General features: G+C 48.1%; 1 long non-coding RNA gene across 2 annotated transcripts; it reads left to right on the top strand.

Annotated features, from left to right (window-relative positions):
- The first annotated feature begins 64 nt into the window (after positions 1–64).
- LOC109146180 lies at positions 65–3,785 on the top strand. 2 transcript variants are annotated; one of them, XR_005604317.1, is made up of 3 exons: positions 65–800; positions 921–1,078; positions 3,694–3,785. It is a non-coding gene; the product is annotated as an uncharacterized LOC109146180 (long non-coding RNA). The 2 variants fall into 2 exon arrangements; XR_002048070.2 differs by having other exon boundaries at positions 65–1,078.
- The last annotated feature ends 4,135 nt before the right edge of the window (positions 3,786–7,920 follow it).

The raw sequence follows: 7,920 nt of genomic DNA on the forward strand, positions 1-7,920 counted from the left end.
GCGGGGGCGGGAGCGGGGCGGGAACGGGGCGGGAACGGGGCGGGAACGGCGGGACGCGGGGCCGGCGGGACGCGGGGCCGGCGGAGGGCCCGGGGCGCGCCTTGAGCGGCGGCTGAGCGTGCTTCGGGCGCAGAGAAGGAGGCTCCGGGGGAACTTCTCGCTCCACAACTCCCTGACAGGAGGCTGTAGCCGGGTGGGACTCGGCCTCTTCTCCCAGGCAAACAGCGGCAGGATGAGAGGATATGGCCTCGAGCTGCGCCAGAGGAGGTGTAGGTTGGGCATTAGGAAGAATTTCTTCACAGAAAGCGTGGTTTGACATTGGAGTGGGCTGCCCAGGGAGGTGGTGGAGTCACCGTCCCTGGAGGTGTCTGAGGGAAGACCGGACGTGGCACTCAGTGCCGGGGTCTGACTGACACCGCGGTGTTGGGTCACGGGTTGGACTCGATGACCTCTGAGGTCTTTTCCAACCTGATTGATTCTGTGATTCTGTTAAGTATATCTGATTTTGGAGTGTACCATGAGTTAAAGCATCTCCACCCGTGGCTTTCCATCCCGGGTTCATGGCCACATTCAGTGCTGGGGAGGTGCCGTGCTGGTGCAGCGCCCCTGGCAAGCACACAGGTGCCAGGGGCCAAGCGTCGCTCCTGAGCTAGGCTGTGATTTCCCTCTTTGTCAAATATTTTCCCTAATTTTGTCTGCAGACACTTCCCAGCAGTGCTTTGGCTTCCCTCTGCACTGTGGTGACACCCAGTTATGGTAGAAACCCCCTGCATGCCATAAATACCCCCAGCACCCTCCAGGTAAATCACCACCCTGGTTTTTACCTTCTCATTTTTCTAAAATCAGCTCTATATGGCCTTTCAATATATGCTTGTATGTAAAATCATATGTAATACATCACTGAATCCTTATATCCACAGAGAGTCAAACTGCAGACCACACCAGTGCCCTGTTACCATGAGGAGAGAGGTGTGGGAATTGGCAGGGTGCTGCTGAATTCCAGTTTCAAGGGGTGGATGGGTGCAGCCTTGCCTGAGATGGGCAGGGTGGTCTTCATCTCTGCTGGCTGAAGCTCCCTGTAAGTTCTCTGGGATAAACCAGGCAACCCCCAGGATGAGCCAGTCCATTTGGGGGTGGGATGGCTCACCTCTGCATCTGCCAGTTTCTTGGCTTTTAAGAAAACCAAAAATGCAAAGACCCTGTGAATTTTACATCCCAATCCACTGGACCTGGGAGCATCCCTTTTCATTTTGTACTACTAGACAGTACAGGGCTCACTGCATTCTACCTTCTTGACATCAGGGAAGATGCTCCTCTTTCTGCCCCGAATCCACCAGGAAGAAGTCCTGGATTCACTCCAGAACTTCAGCAAAATCCTGATCCTTTTCTCTAGACAGTGATGGGACCTTGCTGTTATCTTAAATGCAAGAGCAGCCCCACTTGCATTAAGGGGTGCATAAGGCATAACTTACAGGGTAATGAGCAGAGAGAACTTTTTATCTGCCAGCAATAAAACTAATTCCAGTGACCTGTCTCACTGTGGTGGAACCAGGGGAAAGCCCTCCCTCCTTCACTGCGTTTTATGGAAGGAGGGGAACAGTCAAGACTGAGCACTGATGGTGTCAGTCAGTGTCACTGAGGGTGGGGGTAACCAGAACCAATCCGTCCAAAACCAGCAAAGTTTGGTAAAGCTCTTGAGCTCGATTAAACTCAGGGAGAGGTTTATCTCACAGGACACGGGCAAGCTGCTTGTGCAGCCTCCTGGTGCTGCTCCCGAAATGCCAGCCGGGGATGGGCAGGGAGCAGTGTCCTGGCAGCCCATCCACCTGCACCAACATTTCGGGTTAAGTAGACACAGGAACACCAAAGAGAGGTCTAAATGCCCCAAATGAAAAAGAAGCTTTTGCTTCCCCTGTGCATGATGTCACCACCTCAGCCAGGGCATTCAGCATCTTCCAGGAACATGGGGCTGCATCACAAAGGAACAATGGGATAGAGGCACCGAACCCAAACTACTGCCTGGTTTTATGCCTCATAAATAAGCTGCCTCATAAATAAGCCTCGTAAATTAAATAAATAAATGCATTAGTTGTGATTTCCTTTGGTTTCATCAACCGAGAAGCTTACACCAGTGTAAGATGCTGCCAAAAGTACTGGTCCTGTCCCCCCCTTACTTGAACCCTTCTCCCCATTCCAGTTTTGGCTCAGCACTGGCAGTTTTTGGCTGGGAGAGTTGTCTTTTGGATGGGCTCATTCCTGGCTTGCAAGTGGCCGGTGACAAGGGGAGGTCGTAAAGCCCTTCTGAATACCCAGCATCACCCTTTCATCTCATTTATTTCTTCCTTAGCTCTCCTTATTAAGTTTCCCACTGAGGACATTTATTTTTCCTCTCTCCTCTGTTTTTCATCCACTTCATTTATTGCCTATGAACTGACTTGTTTGAGCTGAGCAGGGTCAGCAGATAATGAAAATCTGGGTGTTTATGGGGAAAAGACAGTGCAAATGCCAAGGAAGTATGGTTTTGAGGCAGTTGGAAAGCCAAGGTGTGAACATTTTAATTTACTGTCTAGGGAAGAATTAAAAAAAATTTGTTGTTGATGTCCAGATAGTATAAATAGTAACACAACTGCTTTATGGCCATTTCTTTGTCAATTATATATATTTAATAGTAATATATACTATAAATAGACATGTATGTATAATACACATATGATATCAGTACATAGTACATATACATAATATACAATATTGTGACATGTATATGTGTAATAATAAATATGTAATAATATGCATCTATATAATATGTATAAATGATTTCTATCTCTTATGTCTATTATATACATATATTTTTCTATATTATATAAATACATATTTACAACTTTATCTACAATATAAGTCCAGGAATTTATATTACATGCATATAATTCCAGATGCATCCAGGCATCCAGCAAAGTAAACATGATGCACACATGGATCCCCAAGGATGTCTGTGCGTGTATATAATATAAATATTTATTACTTATAGATTTATGTATTTTTAATATATTTATATACATTTATATTATGGATGTATGTATTTACACAGTCTGTAAAACCTGTATAATATATATAGTTATATATTGTCATTTTTCTTTCCATTTTTTCTTTTTTAAATCTGAATTTTGGCCGAAAAAGACAGTGAGTGACTGGCAGCTGTAAAAGGCCACCTCTGGGCCCCCTTGGGTGGGGCACACGGGCCACGGTGCACCTGAGCTCCGCTGCCTCCTGTTTGCCCAGCGAGTGCAGCAGCCGCCCGACGCATTCCCGGTTGCTCAGGAGCTTTGTTTCCTGACCAACACCCACTTGCAGTATTTCCCAGACGAGCGGAGGCTCATCAGCGAGCACCATCGCTCCCACTCCCTCTTCTCCTTCCAGCTGCCCCTGTGGGCTGGGGAGCAGCCGAGTTCAAGCAATCCGTGCTCGGCCATCAGCCGGGGAGGACGTAAAGCATTAACGAGTTTAATAGCACCAAACAGATCACAGGTTTCAAAGTGCATCGTTAAAAAATATCCCTGCGGCACCAGTCTGTGATACCCCAGGGCTTCAACGTGGGGTGCAGAAACCTGTGCCTGCCTTCTTCTGAAATCCTTCCCAAGTGTTTAAAAAGGTATAACAATCCACTTTTTTTTTTCTTCTTTTTTTTTTTTTAAACAGAGTCCTCCCTGCCCTTGCCGTGCTCACACAGCCATTGTTCAACTCCACCTGCTTCAATGCTGGAACAAAATAAAATTAAATTCTTAAATTAAGGTAATATCTCCAATTCTATGCCTTTTTCTCGCTGTCTCTCTGTCTCTCCTCTCTTTTCCATGTTTAAAGCAAGGACACACAGCACACCTTTGGGGCAACAGCTGAAAGCCACAGCTGAATCAGAAATAAGCCTGGTTGCACCTAAAAAATCTCCCGTTAACAACCTCAGTGGGGACCATCTACAGGTTATGGGTGCTCCCCCTTGGAGCTGCAGCATTCTTGAATAGTAACTTATCCATCGAGGAGCACAACAGAGGCTGCAAGGGCAGGGTCTCCCGGTTTGGTGGGGGTTCGGTGGTGCTGGGAATGGCTGGAGCTGCTCAGGCCTCACAAGGGAATGGGGGTTATTTCGCCCACAGATAGACTGGAAAAAAGGTCTGGAATAATTCAGGGTCTATTTTTACCTCCCTTCTTGCAGGAATTTTGCAGCGCCTGGCGCCACGCCGGCACACAAACAGCGCGGGGCTGGGAGGGGGTGTTGGGAACAACGCAGCCTTCTCTGGTCTGGGGGTGCTGGGGGGAAGACAGCCAGGGAGGAAGGCAGGGTTTCTATAGGTCCTGTCCTGCCTGCTGCTTCTCTGCGTGCTGGAAGTCTTTGTACTGGTTTTTCACAGAAAACAAAACCCTCCCGACAAGCCCTTATGACAAACAACAGACGAGGCTTGTCCTTATCGCCACCCGGTTGTCACCCTTTCACATTTGCCCCTGGACCTACTCCCACCGCTATAATTAATGGCAAATCAGGTGTCAGTTTGCTCTGTTGGACACAGCTGTGGAAATTCTTGGCATGGTGCTCTTCCTTTCGGGGCTGGAAGCCAAGTGCTGGAGACATGGGAGAAAAACAGCTCATTACGCCTGCAGCGGGGCGAGAGCCTTCCCCTTCCTCCCCTGCAAGCCCAGGGCTGGATCCAGGACCTAGTTCAGACCCAGTGACCACTACTGGACATCTGTGTGCCCACCCAGCAATCCCAGGTGGGGAGAGCCTTGCAGTACCACACCAGGCTCATCTACCTTCCACCTTGCACTCGTGATCAGGCAGGTTCCCTGCAGCCAGGAGCACGGTGGTGGACCTGGGAACGCTGGTGCTGCGGGCCGGCCGTGGGCCTGGAGGTCTGCAAGGGATGGGGCTCAGCCACTGGGTAATGAGCCTCCCTCATTGCCCCACTGAGGCTGACTGGGCTTGCTGACATCCAAGCTTCCTAGCCCAGAGGATTAGGGACTAGCACTGCTGGTGACTTCTCCTGTGGGTTTGGGGAAACATCTCAGGAGGATTTTGGTGCCTGCCTGGCAGCTGGAGGCAAGGGGAGAGAGATGGTTTCCAGGTCACTCGACTTGGCCAAGCAAAGCATGAAGAGGTGTTTGACCAGACAGTAATTGAGTCTTAAAATGTTGGACATGAATAAAGAAAGGACATGCACTGGGGCATGGTGAACCTGGCAAGAAAAAACATCAAACAGGTGGGTTAGGAACAAGACTAAAGGAGTTACTGTAATTTTTCTGGTTTCTCTACCAATAGACCATGGGGTTTTGTTAATAAGTCATAGATCTGCAGAAAAACAGAGGCCGGGCAGGAGCTCTGGAGCTGGGACCTCTGGAGGCTCCTCCTCCAACTCCTGCTGGATCAGGTTGCTCTGGGCCAAGGTTTTCATATCCCAAGAGAGATATTCCACAGCCTCACTGGGCTCCATTGTTGGATCACTCTCATGGAAAACACTTTTTTTTTGCTGATATCCAACTGCAATTTCTCTTCTTCCACCTTGTGCCCATTGCCCCTTGTGTAATCTCTGAGAAGAGCCTGGCTCCGTCTCTGCTCTGGCATTTGCCTTTGCTGGACTTGGTGAGGTTCATGATGGACCATTTCTAGGGCTGTTATTGTCTGGTCTCCTCTCTGGATAGCTCCTGTTATTGATTATGGGGGAGGAATTTAAACTACTGACACATCTTAATACAAAATCCCAGATTATGACAACAGGGAATGTCTTCAAGCAGTTAGGAGACACATGCCTATATACACTAGTTTATGCTTCATGCAACAAGATGCACAGAATTCTAGTTTTTATTTTGAAGTTTAATAGCAAGTTTTAAAGCAAGGTTAGTTTAAGGTAACATTAGAATCTGAATGAGAAGGGAAATACATGATATTCTCATGGAACTGAACAGCAGCAGAAGTTTAAGGTGAAAGAGAAGGTTAACCCTTAGTTATAGGGTGATTTAACCACAAATTAGAACAGTTAATTTATCTGCGCTGAAAATGTCCATCTCCTATCCCCACCCATCACAAAAATAATTTGGTTGCATACTTACTTAACAACCCCCTCTATATCTATTTCTTCCACCTGCAATTCTGTATTAACCACGTGCTATCAAATATAATGAAGAAAAAACAAGAACAAAACAAAATCTGAGCTTCCTTCTAATGGCTACCGAGTTTATTAACACACACACATTAATCCCTGAGGCAAACAAGGAACAGAAATGCACAGGAAAGACCTACTGGCATCGTTCAATGCTCTGTTTGTCCAGCAGCCCTTCCCTTCCATGTCCTGGGACCATGCCCAGGCTTCTGCAGCAGCCCCAGCTTTGCAAAACTGTCTTCCCACCAATGTCCCCTCCAGAGAGATGACTTTTTTTTCCCCTGTTCACCACATTTCTGAGTATTTTTTCTTGCAGTTACCCAACCAGTTGGTTTCTGAGGGAAAACAAAATCTATGCTCACAAGCCCACATGCAGCAGCACAAGGGAGTTTGTCCCAGAGAGGGAATGGTGCTCTTCAGCCAAGCCCTCATCCTGCAAAACCTGCAAAACCAAGCAGAAGACCAACCCCAGTGTGTCCACATGATCCTTTTTCCCCCCTTGAACGGCATAAAAAAAATTCATTTCCGTTTTATTTCTTGCAATGGTTGTGCCCCTTACTGGCAGACCACCAGCCTCCTTCCCTGGCACATGCAGTGTTTGTTACACGCACCACTACTGGAGTAAGGAACAAAATATCACCTGTTTTCATGCATAATAAAAACCTCTCAAGGCCACCAGATCTTTTCTGGGGCCATGGTTGAACTGGCAGAAGCCTATCCCTTGATGGCAGTGCTGCCAAGCACCCTGAGGGTGGATAAGCCCAAAGAGCCAGTGGTGAACTCCAGGTTTTCACGTCCTCAAGTGCTGCCTCTGAGGGAGCTGGCAAGAACAAATGGGAATCACTGCTTTGCTTTGCTTTGCATTAGTGGGCTGCAGGCTGGGGTGACAGGATTGGGAGGATCCAATGGAAAGCCACAACCGAAGCTGCTGCATCCCAAAATTTCATCGTCAACGTGAGGCTTCCTGACAGCCGAACGCCTCCCCACAGCTGCCTCTCATCGACACAACACGTGGTGTGAGTGCCGCCTTCCTGAGGTCACGCTGCAGTGGTTTCACACAGCAGGGATGAGGCATCCTTGTGGGATTTGGCAGGCTCTTGCTGGACCAAATTCAGGATGGCCTCAAGCCTGGAGCCGTGGCTCCATGAGGCTGTCCTGCCCCGGGGAGAAAACTGCAAAGAACATGTGGTCCTGTTGGGCCCCCCATGTCCCTTCAGGTGCTCATAGTTAGGGAGATTTAGGAGGAAGGCAGGGAGTGCCAGCTGCTAACCCATTTCAAGCCACAAAGTTATCAAGGACTTGTTGCCTTCATTTTGGTTTAATTTTAGACCTGCTCATTTTGGGCACATTCTCTGAAAATACAGTCCATAATAGAAAGGAAAAGATCTTGTATTTATTGCTAGAAATGGACATGTTTTTTACCTCCTCCATGTTCTAGCCAAGTCATCCACTGCCAGGCAAGGTCCCTGGAGCCCCTTGGAAATGATCTCAAGGACTTCTGTGGTAGGACAGTGACTCCCCACAAAGCCTGCCCTGCGCTTCTACCCCTTCTCCAATGGAAGTGGGTGGATTTCATCCCTTTAGTTCTTGCCTGCTGCACACTGGACTTCCCAGCCCCATCTCTGCTGAAACAACCTTTATCACAGATTCTCCTGCTTAGTAAATCCTCTTACTTAAGGCCATGTTTGCTTCCCTTCCTTAGTTAGAGACAAAAGACTTTAGCTGGAACCCCTGCTGAAATGTTTTCTTCATGCTACTAAATAGTCACGGAGAAGCCAGA

This window comes from Corvus cornix, chromosome 3 (genome assembly GCF_000738735.6).
Source record: "Corvus cornix cornix isolate S_Up_H32 chromosome 3, ASM73873v5, whole genome shotgun sequence".
Lineage (NCBI taxonomy): Eukaryota > Metazoa > Chordata > Aves > Passeriformes > Corvidae > Corvus > Corvus cornix.